The sequence below is a fragment of the Ursus arctos genome, unplaced genomic scaffold (assembly GCF_023065955.2).
Source record: "Ursus arctos isolate Adak ecotype North America unplaced genomic scaffold, UrsArc2.0 scaffold_17, whole genome shotgun sequence".
Taxonomy (NCBI): Eukaryota; Metazoa; Chordata; class Mammalia; order Carnivora; family Ursidae; genus Ursus; species Ursus arctos.
Window position 1 is genome coordinate 47346021 of NW_026622841.1, and position 18039 is coordinate 47364059.

Here is an 18039-nt window from a genome sequence, read left to right on the forward strand (position 1 = left end):
ATGTATGTGAAAGTGCTTTGCGAGCTATAAAGTGCTATAGAAATGAAAGATGTTTACTATTATGTACCACTGACATGTTAGTAGTCATGTAGCTTTCTCTATCAAAAACACATTGGTGGGGCGCCTGGCTGGCTCGGTCCATAGCACATGTGATTCTTGATCTCCGGGTGGTGAGTTTGAGCCCTAACAACACATTGGGCTCAGGGGAGGGGAAAAAGTACACATTGATCTCTGTGGTCCCGTTAGCTTGGATCCCTTGGCTAAGGTGGTGGTGGTGGTGGTGCTGGGGAGATACTTTGAAACTCTGCAAATATCCTGTTTCTGTGTTAACTTGTGCTCACTCCTTGGTGGATCTTGCCTGCAGCAATTACTGGGGTGCTCTGACGGTGACTTTCTAGCGCCCGTATTCCTTCTATATTTAAAACTGAAATTCTTCTGAAAGACAGAGTTGTCACTTCTCTCTCCCCCAACTCCATTTCTTTTTTTTTTTTTTTAAAGATTTTTTATTTATTTATTCGACAGAGATAGAGACAGCCAGTGAGAGAGGGAACACAAGCAGGGGGAGTGGGAGAGGAAGAAGCAGGCTCATAGCAGAGGAGCCTGATGTGGGGCTCGATCCCAGAACGCTGGGATCACGCCCTGAGCCGAAGGCAGCCGCCTAACCGTTGTGCCACCCAGGCGCCTCCCCCCCAACTCCATTTCTTTATTGATTCACTTACTGATAGGAGTATAGACTCATGGATACTTGTTGACCACTGCTAGGCAATTTTCCCAAAAGAAATGAAAACATGTTCATACAAAAATCTGAAATTGCTTTATCTGTTTATGTTTATTGTAGCTTTATTCAGAGTCACCAAGAATTGATGGTATTATAATTCTTTGGGTTAGAATTCAATACTATGGTTATTTTGTTATTTTCATTGTTTCAGCTTGGGATTTTTCTCTGGTTGATGTGTCTCTCTGATATGCCTTTGTTTCTAAGCACTCTAGTAGCACAAGATTCTCTAGGCTCATCTTGTATTTTTGCTATTCCAGCCCTGGAATCAATTAATTCTCCAAGGGACAAATCAAGTGTTCCTTTCTTTAAAGAATACCATTTAAGGGGAGCCTGGGGTGGCTCAGTCGGTTAAGCGTCTGCCTTTGGCTCGGATCATGATCCCGGGGTCCTGGGATTGTGCCCCACGGCTTACTTCCTTCCCTCTGCTTGCTGCTCCCTTGTTTGTGTGCTCTCTCTGTCTCTCTGTCAAACAAATGAATAAAATCTTTAAAAAAAAAAAAAAAAGAACAGCATTTAAAAACCAAGACCTAGGTGCTGGATGTGCTCATTGCACTGGGGCCGCACTGCTAGTAGCCCCTCTCAATGGAGTTAGGGAAGAATTAATATATAATGCATATACATGTCCATCTAATGTATCTATCATCTGTAAATAAACAAGAGTCCATATTGATACCTCTGACTCCAACTTAGCAACACGGAATTAATTCTAGCTTCCCCCTCTTTCCTTATCTGTAACTCCTTTCTCCCAGTGAAATACATGTCTCTGATTATCTGTAATATGTTTACTTATTTGTTGAACCATACAAATAGATTATAAATAAAGCAGTTTCAGAATTCCTAAACTGTACCCCGTGACAAATTTACTGACTAGAGTACATTTTTTTATATAATGCTCTTTTTGTCTTTACAAAAAGACAAGTGTTACAATTTCCATTCGAAACAGTTTTTCAGTTACTTAACTCCTTTCAGTGTGGTTATGTGACTCATTTGTAATAGAGTTAAATTTGTCACCATGTGTGTTTCATCCTCCTCTCCACGTCCTGATAGATTCTGAAAATTTATATGAAGTTTACTCTTTGTGGCAAACATTTCAAATACACAGAGTTGTGTGTCCACCACCACAGTCCTATATGCAAACTTTTCATCACCCACCTAATTCTGCCTTGCTAAATATTTGTCGAAAACCATTCCTCCCACTCCCACAGACCCTGGTAACCTCTGATCTATTTTCCTCTCTATAGTCTTGCCTTTTTCAGAGTGTTGTATAAATGAGATCATGCACTGTGTAAACCTTTTGGGTCTAGCTTCTTTCTCTAAACAAAATGCATTCAAGATTCATCTATAGTTTCTGGGGTGCCTGAGTGGCTCAATTGGTTAAGCCTCCAACTCTTGGTTTAGGCTCAGGTTATGATCTCAGGACTGTGGGATCATGGGACCACTGCTGGGCTCCATGCTCAGCAGGGAATCTGCTTGAAATTCTCCCTCTCCTTCTGCCCCTTGCCCCACTCGTGCTCGCTTTCTCTCTCTGTCAAATAAATAAATAAATAAATCTTTAAAAAACCCAATTCATCTGTAGTTTCTAATTCGGAAATTCATTCCTTTGTATCTGAGTAGTATTCCATCATATAGATAGACCACTCTTTGTTTATCCATTCCATTAGTTGAAGGATATCTGGGCTGTTTTCAATTCTTGGTGATGATGAATAAAGCTACTATAAACATTTGAATACAGGTTTTTTGTGGGGCACCTGGGTGGCTCAGTCCGTTGAGCACCTGACTCTTGATTTCGGCTCAGCTCATGACCTTAGGGTGGTGAGATCAAGCCCTGCGACGACGGGCTCCACACTTAGCTGGAAGTCTGCTTAGGAGTCGTTCTCTCCCTCCGCCCTCCCCCCCAATCAATCAATCAATCAATCAATCTTTGAACATAGGTTTCTGTGCGAACATAAGTTTTCATTTCCTTTGGGAAAATAGCTAGGAGTGGAATTGCTGGGTAATATGGTGGGTGTATGTTTAACCGTATAAGAAACTGACAACGCATTTCCTGAAGTGTCAGTACACGCACATTCTTACCAGGAATTTGTGGGAGTTCCCGTCACTTTGTATCCTCACAGCATTTGGCCTTCCTATTTCTTTTTAGACATTTTAATAGGGGTTAAACAGAAAGGTATTAAAGTTAAACAAGTCAGCTTAAGATATTCAAACAATGTAAATGTGTGAATTTTGCCATTATCTCAAAATGTATCAAAGAAACGTGTGAAAATATTAAGAAATGTCATCAAATGAAAAGCAGATGAAGGCATGGGAATAGTTAATTTGAGACAGTTATTTATATACTCTTTTATTTTCTTTTTATTCATTTTTCATATTCAAGCTGCTAGAAAGATAAATGGTATCTTTGTAGTGAAATGGTAAGAAAAGTCATCTGCATAAAAAGATAAGAAAATTGAGCTAATCATTCAAATATTCAGCAACAGCAGGAAGGCTAGATTCAAGCTCACTTCTATTTTCCCAGTTTCTCATAACACCAAACATTGGGCTTTTTTGCCTACAGAAGGTAAAGAACAAATGACACCTCCTGGGGCGGGAGGGGGGAGGCGCGGAGGCCCGCCAGAGATGCATTTCCTTATTATCAGATAAAAGTGGAAATGCCTGAAGTGTCAAAAACAAAAGTGGTATATCCCTCTCAAAAACAGGCAAACATAAGCTATGCTATTGGAAATCAAGATAGTGATTACCCATTGGTAAAGAATAGTGACTGGAAGGAAGTAGAGGTTGCCAAGTTGCTGTTAATGATCTCTTGATTACATATGGCTCACATATGGTCTGTGTACTTTTGGGTATGTATGTTTACAGAAAATTATGTATACATTCCTGACACTTAAGAATGGTGGGTTGAGGGGCACGTGGGTGGCACAGTGGTTAAGCGTCTGCCTTCAGCTCAGGGCGTGATCCCGGCGTTATGGGATCGAGCCCCACATCAGGCTCCTCCGCTGGGAGCTTGCTCTTCCTCTCCCACTCCCCCTGCTTGTGTTCCCTCTCTTGCTGGCTGTCTTTATCTCTGTCAAATAAATAAAATCTTAAAAAAAAAAAAAAAAAGAATGGTGGGTTGAGGGGCGCCTGGGTGGCTCAGTCAGTTAAGCATCTACCTTTGGTTCAGGTCAGCAGGGAGTCAGCTTCTCCCTCTTCTTCTGCCCCTCCCCCCGCTCATGCGCAATCTCGCTCTCAAATAAATAAATAAAATCTTTAAAAAGAAAGAAAAAGAATGGTGGGCTGAGAAAAAAATGATTGCCTACAGGCTGCTCTTCCTGTCTACATAATCCTTGTCTTCTATTTCATCTTTGGTTTCACCCAGGAATTAAATTAAGAGGAAAGTAAAATTCTCTTATGTTTTAAACAATTGTTTATGGTTGACACTTGAAAAATACAGATTTGAACTGCATGGGTCCACTTATATGCCAAGTTTCTACAGAACAGTATGTAAATATATTTTCTCTTCTTTATGATTTTCTTTAAAACATTTTCTTTCCTCTAGCTTACTTTATTGTAAGAATACGGTAAATAATATATATAACATACAAAATATGGGTCAATCGGCTTTGTGTTATTGGTAAGGCTTCCACTCAACAGTATGCTACTAGTAGTTAAGGTTTTGTTGTGTTTTGTTGTGTTTGTTGTGTTTTGTTTTAAGTAGGCTCCACGTCTAGCATGGAGCCCAATGTGGAGCCAAGCATGGGGCTTGAACTCACAACCCTGAGACCAGGACCTGAGCTGAGATCAAGAGTCACACCCTTAACTGACTGAGCCACCCAGGCACCCTGAGTAGTTAAATTTGGGGGAGTCAAAAGTTATATTTGGATTTTTGACTTCTTGGGGACTTGGTGTCCCTAAGCCCTGCCCTACCCTCGTTCAAGGGTCAAGTTGTATAGGTCTTCAGCTATACTGAGACTATAAGTATTAAATGGAATGATTTTGTGGAAAAAATTGTAAAACTTCCTAAGGAAATAGAAAAAAAAAAAGACTTGAATAAACCAAGAAGCATGTTTCAGTATAGCAAAAAAAAAAAAAAAAAGAATGTTGTAAACTGCTTCCAAATTAATTTATAGTTTTAATGAAATTAAAATCCAAGTAGAATTTCTTTAGAAATCAATAAAGGAATTCTAAAAGTTATCTACAAAAAGAAACAGAAAAGAACAGTCAAAAATATTTTTCAAAGAGGGAAGAAGTTGCATTATCAGAATTGAAAAGTGAATTACGTTGCTGTTTAAACAGTTATTGTTGCAAAGTTTTTCAGATCGCTAAAACAAAATAGAGAACTAGAGAGAGACCCTAATATACACTAGAATTTAAGAAACCGAAAGCACAGTGTGGAAAGTGATCAAAAGCCATGGATATACAGTAAACATAGATATACAATACATGTAGCTCTTACAATAACAATGTTTAACCTCTCTCATAAATGATAACTAAAATTATGAAATATTTTTATTAATCTATCAGATTGGCCACTATTTTGAAAAGTATGATAATACCACATATTAGCAACCATGCAAGGAACTAGACCTTCTCATACATTGCTGGAAAATGTGTTCATTGGTGGAAATCTTCCAACTTTTTGATTCAGAAATTCACTTCTAAGAATTTATCCTTCAGAGACACTAGTACATGTAAAAGAACAAAATAATAAAGGATTAAGTTATTTAAGAAGATATTGTTTGTAATAGCAAAAGATTGGAAACTATAAACACCATTAAGGGAAAGGTTAGATTAAGATTCATTCTCGCAATGGATTAACATGCAGCCCTAAATTAGAAACACGCTTGTGTACTACTATGAGGTGGTTTAGTAGAGGCGAAAATTTTGAAGAAGCAGGTGGGGGTAACTGCTGGATTTAAGTCCCTGAAGACGTAGAAGAGAATGTGAACTAGAGCAAAGATGTGGGATTTGGCCAAAGAAAGAAGCAGAGGACACCGTTTACATTGTAAAGAGAGAGAGAAGAAAGAACCAAATGCAGAACAATAGAGCTAATTGTTCTCTCTTGGCAAACCTTCTGTCCTTCACTGCAGCTAATCCAGGGGTCTTCCTTTCCCTTCCCTTTCTGAAATTCCCATTTCTCTAAAAGCTTCCAGGCTTCCAAAGCTTTTTATTGACATGTCCAGTCTCATACTATCCAAGAAAATACAATTAACAATCATTTTAATTTAATATGCATTTATGGAGTTTAAGTATGTGCAGAATATAGTATCAGGCTGTGATGGACACTGAGAACCATGATAATGGTGAAGTCAGACACATCTATACACGTTAATTTACAAATGGTGATATCAAAATAGGTTTTGTTTTGTTTTGTTAAAGATTCATTTATTTATGAGAGAGAAAGAGAGCGCGTGTGCATGGGGAGAGAGGGAGAAGGAGAGAAGCAGAATCCCCACTGAGAGCGGAGCCCCATAAGGGACTGGATCCCATAAGCCTGACATCATGACCTGTGCGGAAACCCAATTGACTGAGGCACCCAGGCGCTCCCCTCAAGGTTGGTTTTGATAAATGTTATAGCAGATATACAAAGTGCTCTGGGAATCTAGAAGAGAGAAAATATTATTACGATGAGAGCAAGGATTAAAAGGGGCTTCACAGAGAAAGTAATACTTGAATGAGACCTTAAAGGAAAGATAATATTTTCTGAGGGGTACAGATGGAAGCAGAGGGATTCCAGAAGGAATGTTTAAACTAAGTTACAGAAAAGAGGGAGAAAGCAAATTAAAGACAAATCCATTTAAATCATTTTCCTTCTATAAAAATTGTATTCTTCCAACTCAGATAAGTCAATTATTCGTCCAGCTTGAGTTTTGGAGAGGGGAGGTTTCAGTCTCAACCTCATGTCTCAGTGACATCTGGGTGACTTTCTGCAGCTTCTTTGGTACAAAGAAGGAGGACAATGTAAATGAAATTCTAGTTCCTCAGAGCAACAGGGAGGATGCGTACCTTTGGAGAACCCTGAGCGCAAGATTTAGTGAATCTCTCTGGAGGCAGAAATTCATTTGTTGTAGTTTCTCATTAGTTCCCGTTTGTCCTTCCTCTTATTCCGCTACTAAAAATAAAATTAAGAAAAAATTAGCAACCTAAATTGAAAAGTGGATGTGGTTGATACCAGTCATAAAACATAACCAGGGCAAATTTTAAACAGCATTTGAAAATTAATGTGTATCTTCTCCCACTTCTAATTTCGCGCCATGTCAGTGGAAAGAAAACAAAACTAATTCATGGGCATTAGTTAATGTTATAGGTATGTTTAATGTACCCATAGTTCACTGTTCCATTGCTTATCTGTAATCATGGTTTTCATCAACAGTATTCCTAGAGAAAACCAATCACCAGGAAGTGAGGGAAGGACAAAATGGTTCTCTGATTCATGAACTCATTAATATGATTTTTAGGTTTATTACATTATAAATCATATCTTTTGCTCAAATTGAAGAGTATTTGGAACCCATTTATTTGCTTGAACCAAACGCAAACTACTGAAATAAAGGGAATTAGGTCTTGACTGGAATGTTAGAATATTTTGCAATTATGTATTTTGCACCACTTACAAGGCATTTGGCAAGTGGAGTTGGAAAGCCTGGCTTTTAGAAAGGTCCCTCCCCATCCCCAAACTTTAAGCTGAAACCATTATGAAGTTGATGTTAAATAATTTGTAATTTCTATTCATACTTAGTTCTATAGACTTTCTACTCCATTTTCCCTTTACTCTAATTAAGACAAGCTCTTGTAAGAGAATCTGACATAGGCAAAAGCAATGCCTACGTCTTGTATACATCCGTAACTGGAAATATTTCCCATGTTTTCACCTTACCTGATTCTTTGGGAGTGGGGCAGAGAGCAGTGGGCGGTGAGTTATGGTGGTTCGAATGTTCCCGCATCCATCCCAAAGTCCTCCAAAGAAAGTTCAGAGTAGCTGACCTGCAATCAACTCCAAGAGCAACAAAGGGTAGAAGCATCTGTTCAGAATTCAAAATTGCTCATTCAAAGGTGAGAGCTGGCTGAACCACCATGGTATTCACCAGTCACGTTAGTAAGGCTGGGTATTTTGGAGAAGCGTCATATGATTTCACAGTTCCTAAAAACTCTCCATTGTGGCCAACTAGGCAGTGAAAAGGATCCGTCAGTTAATTACTGGAATCAATCTATTAGAGTAGCCTATTATTTTTCTCCAAACAGCATGAGAGTGTTGAAAAAAATTCCAAAATGGAATGGGAAACCAGATGGAAGATCTGTCCTTTTCACTTATGAGCTGTGAAACCTACAGAAAGATATTTAACCTCCCTGAAGTTTACTTTAGTCGTCTAAAAATGGGCACAATATGCCATGCTACCACTAAGGATTATGAGCATCAAATTATATCAAGTACACGAAATTGTTTATTAACTAGCAAAGTGCTATTAAAAATGTAATATATTGTTAGTTATTATTACTGACTGATGTATTAATACTCCAAAAAGTAATATTTATTATCCTTACTTTCTGAGTGTCAACTTATAAGAAGGAATTTATAATAACTTTTACCGACATCTCACTTTATGCCAAGTAGTATTCAAGGTGTTTTACTTGTATTTATTATTTTATTTTTAAGATTTTATTTATTAGTTTGAAAGAGAGCACGAGCAGGGAGGAGGGACAGAGGGAGAAGCAGACTCCTCATTGAGCAGGGAGCCTGACGCCGGGCTCGATTCCAGAACCCTGGGATCATGACCTGAGCCAAAGGTAGACGCTTAACCAACTAAGCCACGCAGGTGCCCCATATCTTGTTATTTTAATCCTCCCAACACAGCCTTCAGGTTTGATGGATGAGGAAACAGAAAGTTTAGGTAACTTTTCCATGGTTCCTTAAAGAGTCAAGGGCAGAGCTAGTATTCAAACTCAGAGTCTGGCTCGAGGACTTTTTAAAAAATCATTTTGTTACATTGTTAAGAAGCTCTAAAGAACACAAGAATGAAAACGAATATGAGTGCCACTTATGAAATATTTTTAACGAAAAATTAAACTTGAAGTAGACCAATCCCACTGGATCAAAAATAGGAAATTCAGGGGACAAAGAAACATGTTAAAAGACCACATTGGGGTGCAAACAGCAAAATGAAGTTAGGAAACTTTTTTTTTTTTTTTAAGATTTTATCTATTTATTTGACAGAGAGAGAGAGAGAGAATGAGCACAAGCAGGGAGCGGCAGGCAGAGGGAGAGGGAGAAGCAGGCTCCCCACTGAGCAGGGAGCCCAATGTGGGGCTCAATGCCAAGAGACTTTATAAACTACAAGGAATAAAAACAAAATGAAGTAAGAAAACATTAACCACTGCAAATATATCATTTATGAGGCAACTGGAGAAATCAAACACTGCCCAGATATTTGATAGTTTTTTTTTTTTACATGAGAATGATACTATGGTTGCATTTTTAAAATAACCCTTATCTTCCAGAAATATATACTGAAACATTTGTAGATGAAATACCTCAGATTTGTTTCAAAATAATTTTGGGTTACAGTGGGGGCAAGGGTGGGGAGATGGGTGACAGCACAGATGAAACAAATTCGTCTAGAAGTTGATAACTGTTGAAGATGGCAATAACTCTATGGGGGTTCAATGTACCATTCTAACTTGCTTATGTTTGAAAGGTATAGCCATAATGAAAGTGCCATATAATTTCACTAGTGGATACCTATTCTAGGGCAAATATAATTAATCATCATCTACCAAACCCCTTCAAAATCCTGTTGAGAACAGTCAGTGTGGCAATACGCTGAAAACTATTAAACAAGCAGATACCAAGCACATCCCTGGTTTTTACAGGTGCCTCACTCCTTAAAGCATGGGAGATGCATTGTCACAACCAACTTGTTCTGCTATAAGCTCATGTGCTCTTTGACACATATGTGAAGTCTCGCCAAACTCGAGTTAAACATTTAATATTACATAGAAAGGGGGAGCCTGGGTGCCTCAGTCGGTTAAGCATCTGCCTTTGGCTCAGGTCTCGATCCTTGTGTCCTGGGATTGAGTCCCGAGTTGGGCTCCCTGCTGAGTGGGGAGTCTGCTTCTCCCTCTTCCTCTCCCCTCCCCCTTGCTTGTACGTGCTCTCTCTCTCTCTTAAATAAATAAATAAGTAAATAAATATCTTTAAAAAAATAGTATATAGAATCATTATCTTAATGATTCATTTTGTCCCTACTAAGGTTAGCGGAACAAACAAGATGGGTAGAAATAATCTTATAGCACAGAGGTTAAGTGCTCTTTCTTGTTAGACCCCATTAGGGCGCCTGGCTGGCTCAGTCAGAACATGTGACTCTTGATCTCTGGGTTGTAAGTTGCTGACGTTGGCTCAACACATCAAGAATGTCAGGGCCTGGGATTCTTGGACTTTTCCTCACTGATAAAAGAGAGCTGCCACATTTCCAGTCCTCTCATCTGTGACTCAGGGGGGAAGGCCAAGAACAAGATGGGCAGGTCAATAGAGCTTTAAACGCTGAACATATTTCTATTTCCACCAAAATTGGATTCTGTTGGTAAGAGCAGAGATGGATATTGGGTGTGTGACTAACAGTGTTGCTATACAGCCCACTTAACCTGAGGTCTCCAAAGTTCTGTATTCTCAATGTTCTGACTCATAGTTGACCTCAATCCATCTTTAAATAAAGCAGGAACCCACACAGACAGATAGATGTATGTATGCATATGTATGTCATGAATATGCATCAGGAATCTGTGACCAAATTTATTTATTAGGATCCTATCTATAATTTGATGTTTTGGGGTTTCAAGAGTGCCAATTAATCTTCTCCGGGTTTTGAATCAAATTGATTAAAACAGGTGGAGTTAGATTATCTGTTTTATTAGTGGTAAACTAGATCAAAGAACATAGTTTAGATTGGAAGATAAACTGGAATGCCTTTCTCCCCTCAATGCACACTTGAGGACAGGTTTGTGGGAATAACAATGCACAGAGCACATTTACCCAATTTGTGGATCAAACACAAAACGGAAAGCCACACAGTGTGGAGAACCTCCCTTGCCTGCCTTTTAGCCACTGCCCCTGGCCAATGTCAGCACAACACAGGATTCCTTGGAAAGTGAGGTACACAAAATGACCAAGCCTCTTGGACCGTCAGTATTGTATGGGCTCTATCCTATATCATGGACTCAGGCAGGAATGCAGAAAGAGAAAGACACATTGCCCCGATATGAAAGATAATTTTTGGGTTACAGCTTTCATGGATGTTCCCTGAGGGATGTCATTTTATGAGAATATTTAGTAAAGATTAGGAACCTATTAGAAAAGTATGATTAGGAAACTCAAGCACATGATTTCTTACTGAAATATAATCCACAATAAATCCAAAATAAATGATCCAGAAAGACCTTGGCCTAAATAAACATGCTTCTCATTGAAGTACAGTATGTTCCTAGCAGAAAGTTTGCTTTTTCTAAGTTGGTTGCCAACAAAACATCTACACACACAGAGACTGCCAATGTTACACACAAAAAAGTGTAAATATACATAGAAGATACACTCTGAAAGGGAAGATTGCAGTTTAGTTTGTGGGAGAAACTAGATCAGAGGTGAAGGTGACTAGTGGTAAGAAATAGACGAGATGATCAAGATAGAAGATGTAAAGGATTGGTCTCTGTGAAGGTGAATTTTATGTGTCAACTTGACTAGGTCACAGGGTGCCTAGATATTTGGTTGAACATTACTTCTGGGTGTATCTGTGAAGGTGTTTTTGGATGAAATCAGCAACTGAGTAGAGAAGATTGCTCTGCCCAATCTGGGTGGACATCATCCAAGCCATTGAGGGCCTGAATAGAAGGTGGAGGAAGCTAAAATTTGCTTTCTTATTGATTGGGCTGGACATAGGTCTTCTGCCCTCAGACTGGAACTCACACCATCGCTCTTCCAGTCCTCAGGACTTTGGACTTGGGCTCACACCAGTGGTTCTAACTTCTTTGGACTCAGATTATAACTACACCACTGGCTTTCTTAGGTCTCTAGCTTGCAGGGAGCTGATCATAGGACTTCTCAGGTTCCATAATTGTGTGAGCCAATTCATTATAATACATCTCTTTTTATATATAAGTATCTCTTATTGGTTCTGTTTCTTTGATGAACCTTAATAAGGTTTCCAGAAAAAGCTTATTGGTTTCCTTTAATCTATGAGCACATTAAGATTCCTATTAGCCAAATCTCTCGGATGACTTACACTATTTCCATCAAGAAGAATCAAAAACAATTATCAAATGCTTTAATTGTACACAGTTATGGGGAAATACTCAACAACAACAACAACAAAATGCCAGGCCCTGGCTCACGTCTTAAAACCGCAGAGTAGAGCCCAGATTTAGATTATGCAGAGCTATAGATCAGTCTGACAAGCAGATGTGGAAGTAACTCTTGTTTAATTGGAAACACCCATATCTTCCCTGAAATTGCAAAATCTCCTCCCTGACTTGAAAGGCTCTTACTGGAAAAAAAAAAAAAAAAAAAAAAAAAAGCTGCTGAATGACCATTAACTGCCCACGGATGGAGACAAAAAGAAAACTGAAGCTCTAGGCTTGGAAACCCTTGTCAGTTGCCTTCCTATAGTTTATTTTGGCTTCTAGAATGAAAATGTTTCCTTGTTGTGGAGAGAAAGGTTCATTTTTTTCAGATGAATCAAATTAACCCAAGAGGTTCCCCAAAGTGGAAGCGTCAGGGACAGCTCTCTGCCTCAAATGGCCAGCTCGGGCACTATGAAGACCGTTAGTAGTAAACAGCCGGTAGACGATTATTATGAGATTACGGCAGGGATTTGGAACAAGAGCTGATGAGGTTTTGTTTCTGAAAGCAAAGAGCTTGTTGAAATCCTATTTCAGTCATCAAGTTATTAGATGTCGTCTCACGTCCTCTCCCAGGGACAGGCCTACCTAGTTCCCTACCGGAGTATTCCTGAGGTAGATGTAGGTAAAAAGCTAATTGATGTTTAATTTTCCTGAGCCTCATTTTATCGAGGTAGAAATGCAGTCTTATAGTGATTTTATTATGATCGTCATGTTTTAAAATGTAGCAATGTGCTTGGAGAGAAAAATTGCCATTCAAAGCCGGCAGGTACAGTGTTCAGTCTCTTTAATTTGGCACAAAATGAATATTGTGTTTCCTATTGTTATGGTGACACAGGATAAAAATATTATCCAAAGATAATAATTACGTGTTGGTGATGCTGTGGAAATTGGAACCTTTATACATTTTATACATTGTTGATGGGAACGTCAAATGTTACGGCCACTTTGAAAATAGCCTAGCAGTTTCTCAAAATGTTAAACATAGTTACCATTCAATCCAAGAGTTCCATTCTTAGGTGTATACACAGAAAAGTTGAAAAAGTGTCCACAGAAACTTGTACATGAGTGTTCATAGCAGTATTACTCATAATAGCCCAAAGCAGAAGTAACCAAAATGTTTGTCAACTGATGAACTAATAAAGAAAACGTGGCATATTCATACCATAGGATATTATTCAGCAGTAAATGAAGTACTGGGGTGGGGAAAAAATAAATGAAGTACTAACACATGCTACAACTTGCCTGAACCTTGAAAACAATGCTAAGTCAAAGAAGACATTTATACAAAATGTCCAGGATAAGCAAATTGAGACAGACAAAAAGTAGATTGGTGGTTGCCAAGTAGGTTAGAGGCAGATAAGGGGAGATTGTAGGTTGATAGCTAAGGGGATGGGATTTCTTTTGGGGGGTAATGAAATGTGGTGATGGATGCACAATCCTGTAAATATACTAAAAGCCATTGAATTGCATGCTTTAAATGGGTAAATTGTATGATATGTGAATTATATCTCAATAAAGCTGTTTATTAAAAGAAAACCCAAATGTCAATAACAATTCAGGCATATTCAAAGAATTAAAAATGAAATTTCAGAAAAAATAACGTTTAAAATATAAAGGAAAAAAAATTATAGTAAGATTACTCAGAATCAGCTATTTAGGTATATTAACTTGAACTACAAAGTATTTTCCACCACTGACATAAATGTAATTCCTTATACCAAGTCAACTAATTTAGTTATCAATTGCAACAAGTTATCCCCAGAAAGAGGTACTACTTACAAGTCCACATTCTATGGGTGTTTACTGTCATTCATCCATGGATCCCCAGTGCCAATTCTCAAATGGCATTTCCCCACATTCCTCAGGAATGTGACTCCTAACACTTAACAAAAAACAATCATATTCAAACACAACTTCCAAATAATGCAAAAATGTTGTTGTCATTCTGTACTTCAAGAGATATGTCAATATACACCTTGGTACACTTTCAACTTAACTGCAGTGAAAGGTATTGGCTTTTGCTTCTCTGTTGTAAAGCAGGCAGCCAGAGGGAGCAGGGTGGGTGAAACTCACAAGGCAGAGGCGTTAAGAGGATGAGAGCCACACCAAACCTGCCTCCAATATCTGCAACTTCATCCTGTCAGGACCACACCAAGAGGCCGACTTTACCAAACCAGATATGAACAATGAGCTGTTAATCTTCAAGCAAGAAAAGATAAAGTGGAGAGGACGGGAGGTGGGGAGATGGTCAGGGTGTGCAATACTAGTATAAAAGAGCCAAATGTCAAAATTTCAGAAATGTGAACTGGTTGACAACATGTTAATAGTTTGAAATTGCCATGGTAGTGGAATCAGCAAATGTGACAAATTGTTTAACATTTACCAGCACACCACAGGCCCATGGGGTATGAGTCCCTGAAACTTTCCTAGCAAGCCTTAAGTTTTACTAACCGAACACATAGCACAAATACTCACCTCTTGTGCCTACACTCACCAGTGTCATTTTCAGAGATAACGTAGCTGAAGTGATAGTACTTATATTAATAATTATAAAATTATATATTATAATATATAAATTATATATTTACATATAAATATATCTATAAATGATACATTATATTATAAAATATTATATTAATATTTATCTCCTTTAGCCAATTATTTTCCTTTAGCCAATTTTCAAGCACAGCTTTGAAAATCATATTTCCTTTTAAAAATGCATAGAAATAGGGGCACCTGGGTGGCTCAGTCAATTATCAATCATTCTTGTGCATGTTTCTAAAACTTAACCACTTGTCAGCATCGTTAAAGGTTTATATGCCTCTTGTTTATATAGTGACATCAAGCTGTATGTATTTTGCTACTTGAATTACTTGCTTAATATCCTGAGACTCATCTATGTTGATATATGCAGCTCATTTTCATTGATGTATTTTACTATACAGAAATTTAACAACTCTTCCTGTTGGACAGTTAGTTAGCAATTTACTATTACAAAGAACACTACCACATTCTTAAATATATCCCCTTGGGTAAATGGCCAGCAAATTTTCAATTTTGCATTCCCTAATTTTAGAGGTATTAGGCATTTTCCCCCACATTTTTATTGGACATTCCTCTTATGTGAGTTGGCTATTATTTTTAAAGTTACTTTTCTATTGGACTGTCTCCCTTGCTAATTTAAGGGAATATTTTATAGATATTAATCCTTTATTGGTCATATGCTTTATGAGTATCTTTTCCCAGTCAGTGGACTCCAGAAACACTTTTTTTTTAAAAAGATTTTATTTATTTATTTGACAGAGATAGAGACAGCCAGTGAGAGAGGGAACACAAGCAGGGGGAGTGGGAGAGGAAGAAGCAGGCTCATAGCAGAGGAGCCTGATGCGGGGCTCGATCCCACAACGCCGGGATCATGCGCTGAGCCGAAGGCAGACGCTTAACTGCTGTACCACCCAGGCGCCCCTCCAGAAACACTTTTATGATGGTACTATAGTGTAACTCAGTGATTGGCAAACTACGGTCAGCAAGCCAAATCTAGCCCTCTGCCCATTTTTTGTAAATGAAGTTTTGCTGGAACCATGCCCATTCATTCACCTATTGCCTATAGATGCTTTGAGTGGAGTCGTATAGTTGAGACAGAGACTGTATGGCCCTTAAGGCCTAAAATATTACTATCTGGCCCTTTACAGATAAAGTTTGGGAGCTCCTGGTCTATTCTTCAGTAATTTACTTAACCATTCCTCTAATTATGGACATACAGTGCTTCCTTTTCAATTAAGAAATTAACGTGATGAAAATCGTTATGATTAAACATTTGTCAACTTTTTTTCCTTGGGACTCAAATGGAATCCTGGATCAAAGTCAGAAAAAAATCTTAAGGCTTTTGAGATAGCTTGACAAACCACTTGAAAGTTTTCACTTTCCTTCCCGTTAGCCTACTCTACACACTCTTCTTTCCTAGCAATGGGCACTATTACAAAATGACTTGATCAAAGATGAAATCTGGCTGAAAATTGCATGAGTATCAAGATAAGTTCCTCTCAATGTTTTACAATGTTTTGTATCTCATAAGGCTAAGTTCTTCCACTCTTTTCTTTTCCCTAGAAAAATGATGTATCTCCTACGGCCTCTTCATTCTTCAGAATGAACATCAGAATCAATACACCAGTCAAGAACAAAGGGTTCTTGGACAGACTTGCGTTTAAATTCCAGCTGCTTAAAAACCATGGGACTTTCAAATTGTGCTTAAAAACTGTGGGACCTAACCTTCTGAAAACAGCAAACACCATCTGCTATACACGGTTATTCCGAGGGTTAAAAGAAATAACATGTGAAGGGCTTAGCATAGAATCTGATTAAGCACTTCAGTATTTCACAAATAAGAGTAGCACTGTCCACTAAAATATTCCTTTGTGGCAATTGCATTACATCTAAAAATAATCGGAAAAACCTGGCACAGAATTAGCATTTAACATACTATCAACAGAGAAGTTATTTAAAAATTCAGCAGGGGGGCTCCTGGGTGGCTGTCAGTTGGTTAAGAGTCCAACTCTTGATTTCAGCTTCGGTGGTGATCTCAAGATCATGGAATCCGAGGCCCCCTTCAGGTTCTGCACTGGGTGTGGAGCCTGCTTAAGATTCTCTCTCCTTCTGTCCCTCTCCTTGCTTGTGCACATGAGTGCTATAAATACATTCATTCATTCATTCATTCATTCACTGGGATAGGGTCAATCTGGCTGGCTCAGTCAGTAGCATGTGACTTTTGATCTCAGGGTTGTGAGTTCAAGCCTTACATTGGGTGTAGGGATTACTTAAAAATAAAATCCTTAAAAAAAAAATTCACCAGGATAATTGCATTAAACTTACTAATGGGGGAATTCACATCTTCACACTGATACGTGGCACGTCTTGGTTTTGAGACTCGGGAATTTTTTAAAAAGCCAGAGCTGATTTTTGCCACTGTTCCACAAGTGCTTAGAGCAAGAACTTCTAGAAAACATGGAAAACCTTTAAAGACAAAGTGGATGTCGTAACTCATAGGTTCTACTTAAGTCTTATAAATCACACTATTTTCTGTAGTTCATTGACTCTAAAACACCGAATTTTAGATGCACTTGTTATTCTACACACTAACAAACTTGATTTGCTACCAAACCTTAATTTATACCATTTAAGCAGCATTTCAGTTTCAGAAATCTTGAAGTATACTTTAACAGTACATAAAATACTTTGGTATAATCTTAACAGAAGGTTAAATATGGTCAATTCTCTTTATTCATGGATTCTGTATTTGGGAAGTCACTTACTTGCTAGAATTTGTTAACTCCAAAATTAATCCTTACGGTCCTTTCGTAGTCATGCATGAACATGCATAGAGCAGCAAAACATTATGTCACCTTATACACTCATATTCCCAGGTGACTTTGAACAAAGTGACACTCTGCCTTGTTTCAACTCTCACTGTAAACAAACTTCCTTTTTGTGGTCTAGTCCCACAATTTCTTATATTTTGTGCTTTTGTTGTTTAAAATGGCCTCTAAGTATAGTGCTGTCTCATGTTCCCAAGCACAAGGTGGCTGTGATGTGGGGCACCTGACTGCCTTGGTTGGTAGAGCATGCAACTCTAGACCTTGGGGTCATGAATTCAAACTTGGGCATAGAGATAGCTTACAGGGCGGGGGGTGGGGGGGGGAAGAATGTGACGTACCTTTTGGAGGAAATGTGTTAGAAGAGTTTTGCTCGGACATGAGTTATAGCGCTGTTGGTTGTGAATTCAATGTAAAAAAACCCAATATATATTAAATAGTGTCTTTAAATACACACATAAAACAAGATTATGTATTGATCCATTGATGAAAATGTGACCAGAGGCCCACAGAAACCTACCCCTTTAT